The sequence below is a fragment of the Myotis daubentonii genome, chromosome 8 (assembly GCF_963259705.1).
Source record: "Myotis daubentonii chromosome 8, mMyoDau2.1, whole genome shotgun sequence".
Lineage (NCBI taxonomy): Eukaryota > Metazoa > Chordata > Mammalia > Chiroptera > Vespertilionidae > Myotis > Myotis daubentonii.
The window spans coordinates 32,848,875-32,863,128 of record NC_081847.1 but is presented as its reverse complement, the minus strand read 5'-3'; the positions used below and the strand labels follow the sequence as shown (position 1 = coordinate 32,863,128).

The following is a 14,254-nucleotide window of genomic DNA, read 5'->3' as shown; positions in this document are numbered from 1 at the left end:
GGACTCGCCCAGGGTCACACAGCCGCTTAGCGACCCAACGCACGTTCCGCGATGCCCCACCGCCCAGTACAGACTGGTGTGCAGGTGGCAGAGGACGCCGCTCTGCGTGCTCGCGTGTCCGCTCCCACGCCCTCTGGAGCAAGGGCCCAACTATCTCTTTAAGAAGGAAAGTGAAGACCAGCCGCTTACGCAGCTGCCGGCGAGCCGCCGACTGGCTCATCCCTTCCATCCACCTCGCCCTCCCCGCCCCGCCCTCCCGGCAGCCCCAGCCCCGGCGAGCGCCCAGTTAGCCGCTTCCAGCAGGGGCTCCGGAGAGCAGCTCGGCAGCCCCGGCCGGGCAGCCGAGGCCATGGCAGCCTCCACAGGTGATGACAGGGTCTCCGGGGACCTGCGAGCCCACCCCCCAGCGGCGCCCGCCGCAGCCCGGGGTGCCCGGTGAGGGGTGGGGGGAGGGGAGGCGCGCACCGCCAGGAGGAGCGGGCCCGGCGCCCGGCAGGCAGCCCGCCCTCCAAGCTCTCCGGCCGGCGGCCCAGCTGTCGGCGGCCGGGGGCTCCCCGGCCTGGGGTCCCCGCCCGCGTTCACCTGCACCTGTCTGTCTGTTTTCCCCGCCGCCGCAGGTTGCTGATCGCGGCCGGGCAGCTGCAGCAGCGACTGCAGAGGCGCTGCGCCAAGCCGGGCCGGAGCGGTGCGAGCCCGCGCGGCCGCAGAGGGCGAGCGGACTCAGGTGAGGAGGCCGCGGCGACCGGGAGGGGCCCCTGCGCTGCACCGCGGCGGGTGGCGGGCGGGGGCCGCTCGCTGCGGTAGAATCCGCAGAGGGCAGCGGCCGAGGAGGGGTTAACTGTGACTCACTCATACCCTCCCTTCCTTCCCCTACATCCTTCTCATTGCACCCCCACCACCGCCACCACCGTGAAATTCACAACTAGAGGAGACTCATTGCCACAAGGAAGATGCCCCAGGTGGGCGAGGAAGAGGGCGTTAGGGACTCCCCGCATCGCTGTTTGTCTTCCTCTCCCAGCATTTGGCAAACACTTCGCTTCTTTCCTCTTGGAGGAGGAGCAAGGCTCCCTGGGGGTGGAAGAAGGCTGGAACCCCACACCCAACCCAAGGTCAAGTACCAGTGACGGCCTCCCTCCCATATCCCCCTGAGAAGTATCCGGGCCCTGCAGCAGATCAGGGGAACATGCCCGTGACCTCTAACGGGAGGTCCCGGCCCCACTCTCCCTGGAGCTTCCTGGGGTGGGATGCCCCCTCCTTCCACTCCTCGGCTCCCACTGGCCTGAGCAGCCCCGTATTCCCTCCCTCCGCCCGGGAGGCCTGGGTCCTCACTGCCTGTTTCCTCTGCTTTCTCTGCCCATCGGGTGGTGTGGGATGAGCTGGAGTTGCTCCCCAGAAGACAGTGGTCTCTGCAGGCAGGGTGGGGTAGGGAAAGTGCCAGCGATTGGGGTCTGGCCCCTTAGCTTGCTAGTAGGCGACTAGTAGCCATTTTAAAATGCTCCAGGCGTGGGTGTCTGTCTGCTCATCTGTTCGATGCAGGAGTTGGATTAGATGGTCTGTACAATGTTAATATGCCACTCAAGCAGCTTTAACGTGGCAGGAGACCCGTCTCTTAAAGCAACCCAGGATTCAAACTCGAGTCTATGAAATAATTGGGGTTTCCTCGGTTGATCTCTCTCAACTCTGGACTTCTCAAGTGAAACCCTGACCTTGTGGGTCTCGTGGAACCGGAGGCACCAGGCAGTCCTCTGCTGGCATCCCTGTGCCGTCACTAGGGTGACCTTTGTCAAGTCACTTCCCTTCCCCAAGCTTCAGTTTCCTCATCTGTAAATCGGGAAGAAGGGCACACGTCTCAAAGGGTTGATGTTGGGATTAAAGGAAACACTTAGAATTGTACCTGTGCCTGGCACATAGTAGGTTTTCAGAGACGCAGAAGCTGGGAGATAGACTGAGGAACGAGGAGTAGCTGCTTTTAGTCCTCTTCTCTCCGCCTGGTACCCCACCCGCCCCACCCCGCCAGCCTCTTCTACATCCCTGTGGAGGTGTCCCTGCCAGGGGCTAATGATGCTGGAGTGATTTGGGCTGCTGGGCTGAGGGCCTAGGAAGCCACATTCCCACTGCAAGGGCTATGACATCATTTTAGCAAAAGATGGTCCCAAAGAGGCATAGATAGCCCGGCCCTGGGTTTGGAAAACCTTGGCATCTGAGGGCAGAGTCGCTAAGGGAACAGAAGCATCAGAAGCTTGTGTGCCAGCAGGGGGTGGGGACCAAGCTTCCTGGTTTCAAGTGGACCCCCTGCTGCTCCCTTGTCCTCTCGGGAGTCTCTTACTAGAATCTCCCTGAGACGAGCCAGTCACGTGTTTAGTGTCCAGATTCTCTATTCTTTATCTCCTTCCTGTGTTTAGTGTCCAGATTCTCTATTCTTTATCTCCTTCCCTGCTGTAATTTCCAGGCTTGCACTTACCCTTTCTCTCCCCAGCCTATTCCACAGATGCCTTCTGCCTCTTGATGGCATGATAAAGACAGCGCCCCAGGGGGTGGGGCAGGGCCTTGGCTGCTGTACCCTTTGGGTCAAAAGAAGTTGTGGTGTCTCCACCTGCCTTCATCCTCCGGGCAGAGGCCCTGTCTTTCCTCTCTATGTCCTCAACCTCTGGTCTGTGGCTAGGCACAAAGTAGGTCTTCAGGAAGATGGAGGAAATTATGTCCCTGAGCCAACTGGGTTAGGGAGAAGTTTGGGGAATGTGTTGATGGTGTAGGTGAGGCACTTTTAAGTACAGGGCATTGTGCAAGTTCCTGGTTGTCACTTCTGTTGTTAATACTGTTGTTATCGCCATTGCCAGTGGCCAACAGCGGTTTTACCTTCTCAAGTCAGGTTTAAAGGGGCTAGCTGTGCCTGGGAGAGGGGTGTCGTTGGCAAACAGGTGGTGCGAAGATGAATATGAAGGGAAGAGGATTGGGAAGAGAGTGAGTCCAGCCACTTGCTGTGTTTGTGGGGTAGAGGCAGATGAGCAGAATCAAGTGAGCCAAAATGGATGCACAGTAGAAAACCAGGAGACCCAGGTCCCAGGTCTCATTCCACCACCTCACTGGGTGACCTTGGGCCAATCACACCTCCTCTCAAGATCTGGGTCTCCAGCTATAAAGTGAGAGGACTGGACTACATCATCCCTAAGGTTCTGACATTTTTAAGTGGATTTTGTTAAGTAAAAATGGGGACTGTTATTGCTCTCAGTATCATTGATGGAGTGCCAGACCATTCCCTATCTCATGTAATTCTCATTAAAAAGCATACCCGTTTGAGAGAGGATGAGGCTGAGGCTTAGAGAGACTGACTTGCCTCAGATTGCACAGCTGGAAGGGGCAGAACTATTATCTGACACCAGGTCCGCCTGACTCGAAAGAGCATGCTCTTGCAAAAGTTTCACTGCCCCCCGTCGGACCTGCTGTCATTGCTGTGCGTGTGTGTACGCTGTACGTGCACACCGCGGTTTGGAGAAGGGAAAGGTATTTCCCTGAAGTGATTACTGCAGAGGACTTGCTGGGTGGAAACGTGCATAAATCGGTGCTGAAAAGCCTTCCTTCACTGTGAGCTCTGCTGTGCTGGTGGGTGGTGGGTGCCCTTTACCACGGAGAATGGCCCGGAATGAATGGCAATCAGGACAGACAGGCTTCCTATGTGCTGTGTGGTTTACACTGGGGCACTCAGTTACTCCTCAGAAAATCCCGTTATGTGGGCGCCATAATTTTACCAATTTCACAAGTGAGAAAGTCAGGGCAGAGAGGCAAAGGGTCTTGCCCAGAGTTACACGGCGAATTTGTTGTGAAACCTGAGAAAGTTGAGCTGGAAGCGCGCTGCCCTGGGAGTCAAAGAGCTGCTTTCAGTCTGTGCCCTCTCATTGACTGAGCAGCTTTGGGTAAACCAGCTTTCCTCTGAATGTCGGTGCTCCCGTCCCACAAAAGGACTGGATGAATCTACTGGCTGTAAAAGACCTAAATGCCACCTTGTCCCAGAATAGGCGTGAAGGGGATTCCTTGTCCAGAGAAACATTAATCAGCATCTGTTATTTATTACCTGCGGGGTAAGTGCAGGGGATACAGGAAAGAGTAAGAGTTGATCTTTAGTTTTAAGAAGCTGACGGAAGAGACAAATATCTAAACGTGTAGGTATGATAAACCGTCTAGGAACTGATAATCCTGATATGGGCTATGATGGGCCTGGGGGTGGGAGGGGTGGTCTTTTCTGCTCAGAGGCCAGGAAAGCATTAGAGAGCTGATACCATTGTCAGCTCCTTATTTTCAGCATTGAGTTTACGCACGAGGATGATGGTGAGGACGATGATTAATGTTCTACCCAGCTTAGGATATTTCCAAACAGTTTTAAACTCTCGTTGACTCTTGATCCCAACAACCCAAAAAGTAGCCACAGACATCCGAGGGACAGCTCAAGCCCACTGTGTGGCACCCTTCCAGTGGAGCTACCCGTGTGCCCCAGGGGGGCCTAAAGCTTTCCCTCCTCCGGTGCTTATGGAGGCGGGACTCTGAAATTCCTCTTGGAAATAATCTTCCTCACGTCTGTTCTCACCATCCCTCCTGTCTGCAGCACCTAACACCTGGAGAGGTGAAGGCATTTACCCACGATCCCTCAGCAAGCCTGGGATCATAACTCCGGCCTCGCGGGAATGGCATTTCTCAGCTGCACGCAGTCATTCTCCATCCAGGTCACCAGGGGCCTGAGGGGCCGTTTCTCCATTTGATGGGCAGCTCACACTGAGTGAAGGTTGGACGCGGGTGAAATGAAGCTCGGACTGAGGGCCCTGGAGAGGGAGAGGCCTGTGTTCCCTGGGCGCTTTGCACCTCTTAATAGACAGATATTTACAAAGCATGTGTCACATGCTCAGCGCTGTCCTCCGAATTGAGGTGCTGAGTCAACCAAAAGGGAGTGTCTAGGAAGCAGCCTGGTGCAGTGGAAAGAGCCGGCGCCGAGTTGGGAGACTCGCCTCGCTCTGCCAGCAGCTCCCTGGGTGGCCCGCGCCGAGGCCCTTTGCTTCCCCACACCTGCAAAGTGAGCGCCAGAGGTGGTCTCTGAGGGCTTCGCCAGCTCCCACTGGCTGACAGTTCAGCCGCTCTTTCTTCAGTTCTGTAACCACTTTAGGGGCACGGGCGTGGAGAGGATACAGATAACTGTAACCCGAGGAAGAATGAGATAAATATCACAAGAGGCAAGAACAAGTGTTCTGTGGGTTTGCTGCAGGGACGGGGCTTGGGAAAGGCTCAGTTCAGAAGCCACCTCTTCGGTGATAGGATGCGGGTGCGATGCAGATAAGGCGGTTTGGGGGTTCTGAGCCAGGCAGTCGCCGAAGCAGGCTGTCTTCCTGGGAGAGGAGGTTTCATAGCAGAGCAGCGGTCCCCGGCCTCAGATTTCAAACATCGGTACATTGGGGAGTCTGTCCTCGGTTAGCCAGCGTTCTATTTTGCCGTCTAAGGACATTCAAAGGGCAGTGAGAGTTCTGTTTACAATCACTACCACATAGTGAGAGAAAGAGCATGTTAACAGTTCCATCTCCCACAGAAAGAAGGCCGTATAATATCAGGGGGGAAGTACTTCTTCAAATTGAATGCATTCTGCTTTACTAAACACTGCATTGTCCGTTAATTTTGCCGTAGACGGGTGTCCTTGTGTTTGACTCGAGTCAGGCTGCTTGGGTTCGAATCCTGGCCGAGTGACTTTTTCTCCCAGAGCCTGTTTCCTCATCCGTAAAATGGGGAAACGGTGCCACCCACCTCGTAGGGTCATTAGGAGGCCTGTGTGCCACCATAAAGCAAGCACAGCCGGGGACCTCCAACCCAGGTGTCCACAGAGGCAAACCAGGCTGGGCTGTGTGGGGACTGCGGCAAATGGAAAGGGGCTTGCTTGAAAGAGGCTGCTGCCAGCCGCCTCCTGGGCCCTGTGTTGCCAGATCTTCTGATTCATAAACAGAAATCTGGATATTCCTTCGTGACATCTCTTGATTTTTAAAACGTGGTCAATATTTTTAAATGCACATATTAGAACATGAGTGTGCTGGTCCATCGGTTCGTGTCCTGCAATGTCAAGTGCCGGGTGTCGGACACTAAAGCTCAGTAGCTGTGAGCTGAGCATGAGGTCAGGGAGGGAGGGGAGGCCGGAAAGGCGCCCGGGCCGGGGCATGCCTGTCTGCAAGGCTGGGAACACGTTTCTTTGGCAGCTTGTGATCTGCGTCTGGGCCTCCGGCGTCAAAGGCCCTGTTTGTGCCCCTTCCCTTTTGGGCAGCACTGTCGGGATCGAGTCTCTAGGGACCGAGGCCTCCAGACACCTCTGTGCCCCCTTGAAGTTGGCACCAGCCGGGCTTCCCTACCGCTGGGTCTTTGGGAGCTTGGTCGGCAGCCTCAGAAGAGGGAACTTGGCTGACGGCCCGGGGAGCCTGGCAGAGAAGCCGCCTGGAGAGGTGGCCTAAGGGGGGCTCTGGCAGCTGCTCGGTGGGGGGCAGTTCCTGTCCTTGGAGCCTGGCTGGCCTTGCGGCCGAGGTCCCGCCGCCTTCTGCTGGGGTCGTGGTGAGGGCTGGGCGGTAAGCAGCCCCTCCGGACCTGCATGGCTCTGCCACGCGGCCGCCACGGAGGGGGTGTCGGGATCTGGCTGTGGAGGAAGCCCCGAGCGTTCTCCGAGAATGGCCCCAGAGGAGTTCCGAACTCGCGGGAGGACGCCCACGGACAGGTTGCAGGGCGTTCTGGGATTCCGATGGAAACCTCTAATGACAGCTTCTCTTTTGCGGCTCCCATTAATCAAATATGCATCAAGCACCTTCCGTGGTAAGGCTTGATCCCAGCCTCAGTGGGGAACGCAAAGAAGTATTTACACCCATTCATTCCACCAGAATGCCCGGGTGTCTGCTCTGAGGCGGGCGCCAAGGTGTGGTCCTGCCCTCGGGGAGCTGTTCAGCCTGATGAAGATATACAAACGGCGCCTGGCTCAGAGACATAGTAGTAACAGCTGCCATTGGGTTGCGCGCCTTCCGAATGTTAGGTACTAGCCCTATAGCACCTGTGTGAGAGGGTGGCTGTGGGGGTTGCTGGCTGGTACCTGGGCTGACTCCCTTCGGAAAGCCCTCGGAGGGTTCTGTGCCTGCGAGAGGAGGAGCCTCAGATTGGGCGGGACTGGCAGGAGATGGTCATGGTAAGGAATCCCAGAGGTCAGCATCCAGGTGAAGGAAACCAGGCTCCAGATCTAGACGCTGGCAGGCCCTTTGCCCTGAGCGGTCGGAGACAGAAAGCCCGGACTTCGAAGGTGGACACACTTGGGCTGCCACCTCGGTCTCTACGTGGACTTACTTTGTGACGTGGGCGAGTCACTTGATTTCTCTGGCCCTTGTTTCCTCGGCAGTAAAAACAGGCATCATAATCATAGCTCCAGCCTCTTAGGGCACCGCTGGCATAAGAATTAAGCCAGAGTAGAAATCCCACATATGCAAAGCCCCCTGCACAGGGTTCAGCTCACAGTAGGTGCTTAATAAATGCCATGCCCTTCCATCCACAGTTAGAAAGAACTGTAACTTCTCTAATTTTCCAAAGACCCAGTGCATCCTCAGTTGGTAGTGAGCTCCCCTCTCACTGGAGGTATTCAAACTGGGTCAGAGAAATTGAGCTTCAAACAGATGGATGTTGGGCTTTGAAACCTTCAGATTCTCCCCCACCCCGAATTCCTGTGATTCTGTGCAGACTTGGCTCAGATCTCATTAGTCAGTTATTAGAAATCAGTTGAGGTTTGGCTTGGGTGTGTGTTCACAGATAAAAGACAGGTTTCTGCTGGAGAAGTGCAATCATTGAAGGCTTCTCCCCGGAGGTGGCAAGGCTAGAAGCAAAATGAGGTCCAGGAAGAGCTCTGAGAGGTCCTGCGAAGGGAGCAGGGAGCCAGCTGGGGCGTTTGGGGCACGTGGCTAAATGTTCAGGCTGAATTTGGGGCAGGCTATGCCATGACTGATGGAATGAACTGCCCAGGACAAGGACTGTTTGCTTTACCGCTGAATCCCAGGGCCCAGCACAAGCCAGGCCCACAGGAAGTACTCTGGAAAAAGAAAGTGAGCAAATGAAAAGTAGCCGATAAGAATCCTGGGTTGAGAGACTTAAGTATCCCTAGAGGCCAGGTGGCAGCTTCATCCTTAACACACATGTGTATGTCTGTGTGTGTGCCTGGCATCCTAAGTAAGACTCACCCTGCTTGCTGCTGCTCCTTCTGCTTCTCTTTCCCCTGCCCCTCCTTCTCTGTGTTGCAGCTTTATTGAACTACTAGGGGCCCAGTGCATGAATTTGTGCACCTTGAAAGGAACTGTGAGCCATGAGGCTGCGGTGGGCACAGGGGCAGGTCTTGGCCCATCTTCCACGCCCCGGCCCGGCTCCTCCCGCCACAGTTCCCGGTCCCCTGTCTGCTGGCAGCCCGGCTCCCACCACCACTGTTCCCATGCGCTGACTGCACCAGCTCAGCTCACACCCGTAGACAGTGCAGAATAATTGGGGCCAGGGCCGGAGCGGCGGCTGCTGCCCGATCACCCCTCAGGAGCAGGGGAAGGTGGAGAAGCCCTTAGGGGTGATCAGGGCCGGCAGCTGCTCCTCGCACCCGTTGATGGCGCCAAGCAATCGGGGCTGGAGCTGGGTGCCGACAGCAGGTGTGAGCAGCAGCTCTGGCTCCAGCAGTGGGTGCGAGCTCTGGGCAGGACCATGGCACATAGGAGCAAAGAATTTTCAGTAACCACCACCAGAGGCTCACCTCGATGACAGCGACTGGTGCCCTGCCTTGGTCTGGTGCCCCTGCTCACTTGCTCCACCATTCCGCCGCGGCCAATGCCTGCCATGTTCTGCACACAACCCCTGCTGGTCAGTGCACATCATGGCGACCAGTTGTTCAGTTGTTTGGTTATCCCGCCCTTGGGTTTTATGTATGTAGATAGCCAACACACAACAGGCTGCACATATTGAAAGTGTACAATTCGGTTAGTTTTTACATAGCATCTAACCCACAAAGCCATCACCGCGATTAATAATGAACGCCTCCATCATCCCCCGGTTTCCTCTTGCCCCTTGGTACTTCCTCCCTCTTGTGCCTTTCCCTCCCCCACCGCGTCCCCAGCAACCACTGACCTGCTGTTACTACAGATTATGTAGCATTTTCTAGAATCTTATAGAAACAGGATCATACAGTAAGCACTCTTTTTTTGGTCTGGCATCTTTCACTCAGCATAATTATTTTGAGGTTCATGTTGTTGTGTATATCAATAGTTTATGTCTTTTTATTGCTGTGTGGTATTCTATTGCATGGAAGGATAAACCCTGATTTGTTTATCTCTTCATTTGTTGGACTTTTTTTCCCCCCAGGCTTTTTGCTTTTATAAATAAAGCTGCAGGAAGCATTTGTGTATAAGTTGTTGTGTGGGCATATACTTCCCTGTTCTCTTGGCTAAATACCTAGGCGTGGAATGGCTGAATTATTCGGTAAATATATATTTAACCTGTTAAGAAACTGCCCGAATAGTTCCCAAGTGGTTGTAGCATTTTACACTCCCCTCATCAGTGTACGAGCGCTCCGGCTCCTCCGCTCCTCGCCAGCACTTGCTACGGTCAGTCTTTTTAACATTAACCATTCTAACAGGTGTGTAGTCGCATCTCCTGTGGGTTTAATTTGCATTTTTCAATGAGTGATGATGTTGAGCATCGTTTGTGTGTTTGTCATCCATGTATCTTCTTTGGTGACATGACTGTTTAAGTATTTTGCCCACCTTTAAATCTTCAATCATTGCATTGTTGGTCATCTTATTATTGGGTTGTAACAGTTCTTTATACATTCTGGATACAAGTTCTTTGTCAAGTATATATTTTGCACATATTTTCTCCCAGTCTGTGTCTTGCCTAGAGGGCCCTGTGGGAGTTTCCGACTCAGTGTGCACATGTGTGTGCACGTGTGAACGTGCAGGTGTGAGAGAGGGCCTGGCTTCCTGTGAGATTCCTGCTTCTGGATTCAGTTCTTCTCCACTAACGTGCAGAATCATGGAAAGACAGCACAGAGGGAGCAGGCCCAGGGCTGGGTGCCTGAATTTCTTTTCTTCCTGTCAGGTCACTCTTCTGAGTTTCTCTCACTTTGTCTATAAAATGGGCACAGCAGTGCCTTCCTGTGGGGGAGAGGCCAGGGCGGACCCCTCTAGCTGACCATCCCAACTTCAAGCACCATCTATTGCCATCACAGGCCCGGGAGGGGAAGCCCTGTGTTCATTAAAGAAGGTTTACTGAGCTCCACACTGGCTGGGTCGGGGGTGTGGCTGGGCCAGTGCTGGGAGCCTTCTCTGCTTTGCTCTGGGCTGTGTAGAGCCTGGTTGAGGGCATCTTCATCCCTCTGCACGGCCCTGCACAGCTCCCAGCAGCAGCCCAGCTGCTTAAGCTGTGAGGGGGCGGGCGGAGGTGGGGGCGGGGGGCGCTTAGAAGTCCTCAAAAGATGGAGGCTCGTGGTCCCCAGGTGGGATGTGTGTAAGCAGCCTGTGTCCTGTTGGTGTGAGAAGCGGGGCCCACAGAGGAGCCCCGACCTCTGTCTCCTGTGAGCTCTGCTGGGCGTCCGGCTGGACCTGGGCTTTGGAAGATAAGGAGCTAGAAGCTTGGAAGGGCTTTCTAGGCAGAGGGCACCACACAGGCGAACGCAGAGCGAGCTCGGAGAAGATGGCCGAGAAGACTGTGTGATGAGAGCCAGAGCTCGCAAGGCAGGCCGGGGTCAGGTTGTCACAGCAGCTGTGTGTGTGTGGGGGGGGGGGGGGGGGCGGGGCGGGGGGGGGCGGAGGGGGGATGTATCTCCATTTTACAAATGGGGTCGCTGAAGTACCACGAGGTGGAGTGTGCCTTGGGCCTGTGAGCCAGAGGCTCCCACCGCCGTGCTCTGTCTGCTGTGTCCCAGGGGCGACCGATGGTGGGGCTCTCCCTGGATAGTGGGGGGGGGGGGGTTCTCAGCAGGTCCTGACTTCCTTCCACGGGCGTTGCTAGGCCTTGGCTCTCAGGCCAGCGCTTTCTCGGCACCTGGGAAGGCCCCGAGCCCCTGAAGGCGCGACGCCCGCTCCTCTCCGGCCTCGCAGGCAGTGGGCCACCGGCCCAGGCGCTGCTGCTTACGGTGCACGGGCCAGAGCTGCCACCGTCGTGTGCTTTAGGTTGGCTCTGTGGCCACCCTTGAACAAAATGGGGAGAGGGGGGCTGGACACTGAGTGGACAGTGACTAGCGTCCATCACTCCACCCACCCAGGGGCCTGGGCACCACCATGATGCTCTCCCCTCCACGTTCCCACCGCCCATCTCTTTGGGCCTGAAGAGCCGACCTCCGTAACTTCCCTTGACTCCCTCTTTGCTCCTCTCCCTCCGCTACTCCCGTTTCAGCTCTCCGATGCCTCTCGTCTCTTCCCAGCCCATTCCCAGCAGAGCTGGTACAGGGCTTCCTTCTGTAACGTGGACCCGACCTTGTCATTGTCCTGCCCAAAGCCTTTTTCTGGGGACTCACGTGGCACTGCCAGCCTTCCCCCCTGCTCCCCTGCGGCCCCCACACTGTCTGGTCTACCCACACCCCTTGTCCTCCTCCCTCTTCGTGCCTCTGCGGTGCTCACCCCTGCCCCTGCCTTGAATCTCGTGTCTCCCCTGCAGACAGCAGACAGCTCTGCAGCCACCCTTCAGAACCCGGCTTGGGCTTCCTCCCCTGCGCTGGGCACAGAGACTCCGCCCTCCTGGGCCTGCCCTTCCTGACCAGGCTTCGATTACAGGGGCTGAGGGAGGAGGCCCCGCGCAGTGGACACTTGGTAAATATTAACTAACATGGCCCTGCCAGGGCCGCCCGCAGATAAGTGCTGTAATTATCGAGGGAAGGCGCTCTGGGGAGCCGCTGCCGTCTTGCAGCTGGGCCGCTTCTGAGCCAGGTCTCTCCAGGAGGCCGGGTCCCCCCACCCCCACCCCCCCCATCCCCGCCCCGAGGATGGAGAGGCACAGAACCATCACCTTGGTGAAGTCTTGTGTTTGAGCTTGAACTCCCTGCCTTTTAGGAGGCCAGGCTGAACGCCTACGGTCTTGTGGAGGGAAGGCACAGCTGATGTACACATATTATGGGGGAGCATTGTCAACGGCCACTCAACCCTTTAGGGAAGCGGTCGGCAGCATCTTCATACTTTTTGACCCTATAAATCCACGGGGACCCCTCCTGAGGAGACCATTCTGAATACAGAACGTACTTATGCACAGATATCTGTTAAGGCATTCTTTTTGATAGGGAGAAAGTCTAAATGTTAACTCTGATGGACCCGTGAAATGAAATATTATGCAGCCCATAAAGTACTTTTTATAAAGCATATACCGTATTAGGGGCAATTCTTAAACCATGTTACATTTTTTAAAGATACAGAGGTGCATGTGCACCATGGCTGTAACTGTGTGAAACACACACACACGCTCACACACAAAAGAAAAAAGTTTTTTTTTTAGGCCTAGAAAAAAAAAATCGAGAAGGGCCAGTGGTTTATCTTTAAGTAGCAAAACTGGAGTTTTTTGTTTAAAAGGTACGTGCTATTTTTAGACTGTAACAGCTGCTTTTATAAATATAAGCATATTTAACATTTTAAAAATGCCCAGTCAGAGCTGAGGGGCACATTTTCGTTCATGACCCTCTCAGGGTGAATTATTCACTTGTCTCTGGGCCTGGTTTGTGGCATCAGGGAGAGGAGCCCGTGTCCCTGGGCATGTGAGGAGCCGGTGTGCCAGGCTCCTCACATGCATCATCTAATTGAATTTCACCACCGGAGCCCTGTTTTTCAGATGCGGAGGCTAAAGTTCATGCTCAGTCTGCTCTGCACACCACCCCAGGGGCCCCATGATTATGCAGTTCTCGCTGCTCCGGGGAAGGCAGGCGGGAGGGACACCTGAGAGCACTGTGTCCGCAGAGCCCGTGCTGGGGTTTCTCTTACAGAGCGGGGAGGTCGGTGTCCGCCAGCGGCGGGGAGAAGAGCCCTTCTGCTGACTGCAGCCCAGGTGGTGCTCTCTGCTGAACCTCTCCAAACCAGAAGCCTTTTCCTGAACAGGGTGTCCCCCTCAGCCCAAGGCCCCTGTTCTGTGTCCCCACCTTCTTATGCATCCCAGCACCCCAAATTCAGCACTGCAAGCTTAGAGCTTGAGTCCCAGTTCTGCCACTGACTTACCCGGTGCCACCCTCCCCGAGCTCAGACCCTCTCCCTGTCAGACGGGGTTGACTAGCTAAGCGATTCCGGACTCCAGTGCTCGGCAGCTCCCCAAACAGCCCCGGTGTAAGCCCAAGAGATGCTGGCACAGGAGCCTCTGCTCGGCCTCAGCCGGCTTTCCAAGCTGGAACGAGACACGCGCTGCGGGGTCTTTGGGTTGGTAAGACAAGCTAGAAACCTGGACGCATTCAAATATAAAATCTCTCCACTTATAAAGGAGAACTAAAATTAAAATATGTGCACACGCAGGTCTGCAGCCACGAGAGGGCCTAGGGGCTGCCCGTCTGACCTCTGGAGGCGCCCGCCTCTGAGCCCATCTGGCTTGGCCTCTCTGCTTCCTGGATTCCTGCTACAAATCCTGCTGGAGGTGTTGCTGGGCAAATGAAGCCCAGGCCTGCGAGAGCAGGAAGGTCAGTCAGCCCAGGAGGAAGAGGCTGGCTCTCCGGGCCCCATTCACGCCCTAGGCAAATACACAGGCCTTTGAAAGGGCCGTGCTGCTGCCTGCCAGGACCGCTGGCCCAGCCGTGCCAGTGGGTCGTTGTGCACTAGACACTGTGCTCAGCAGCTTGACATCCCTTTATGGTCTTGTCAGTGATTAGCCTCATCTACACTAATAAAAGGGCAATATGCTAATTAGACCGGGAGACCTCCCAGACAAAGCCATGGTGGCAGGGCCGAGGCAGAGGCAGTTAGGGGCGATCAGGCTGGCAGGGGAGGGCAGTTGGGGGCGAGCAGGCTGGTGGGGGGGGGGGGGAGGAGACAGGGGGCAATCAGGCCGGCGAGCGGGGGGCAGTTGGGGGTGATCAGGCTGACAGGCAGAGGGGTTAGGGGCAATCAGGCAGGCAGGTGAGCGGTTAGGAGCCAGCGGTCCCAGATTGCAAGAGGGTGCAGGCCGGGCTGAGGGACACCTCCCCACCGTGCATGAATTTCATGCACCGGGCCACTAGTGAACACACAAGGAAATTGGCCCTGAGTGGGACTGGCCTGAGGCACAGAACTCCCAGCTG

At 55.8% G+C, this 14,254-nt stretch overlaps 1 protein-coding gene across 4 annotated transcripts in view; it reads left to right on the top strand.

Moving 5' to 3' along the window:
* Nucleotides 1-251: 251 nt before the first annotated feature.
* The window catches only part of SNPH (syntaphilin), a 40,449-nt gene continuing 26,446 nt past the window's right edge, over nt 252-14,254 (top strand). For all 4 annotated transcript variants that reach the window (XM_059705782.1, XM_059705779.1, XM_059705781.1 and 1 more), the window contains exons 1-2: nt 252-365; nt 618-724. The gene's annotated coding sequence lies outside the window, so the exon portion shown is untranslated. The remainder of the gene's footprint in view (nt 366-617; nt 725-14,254) is intronic.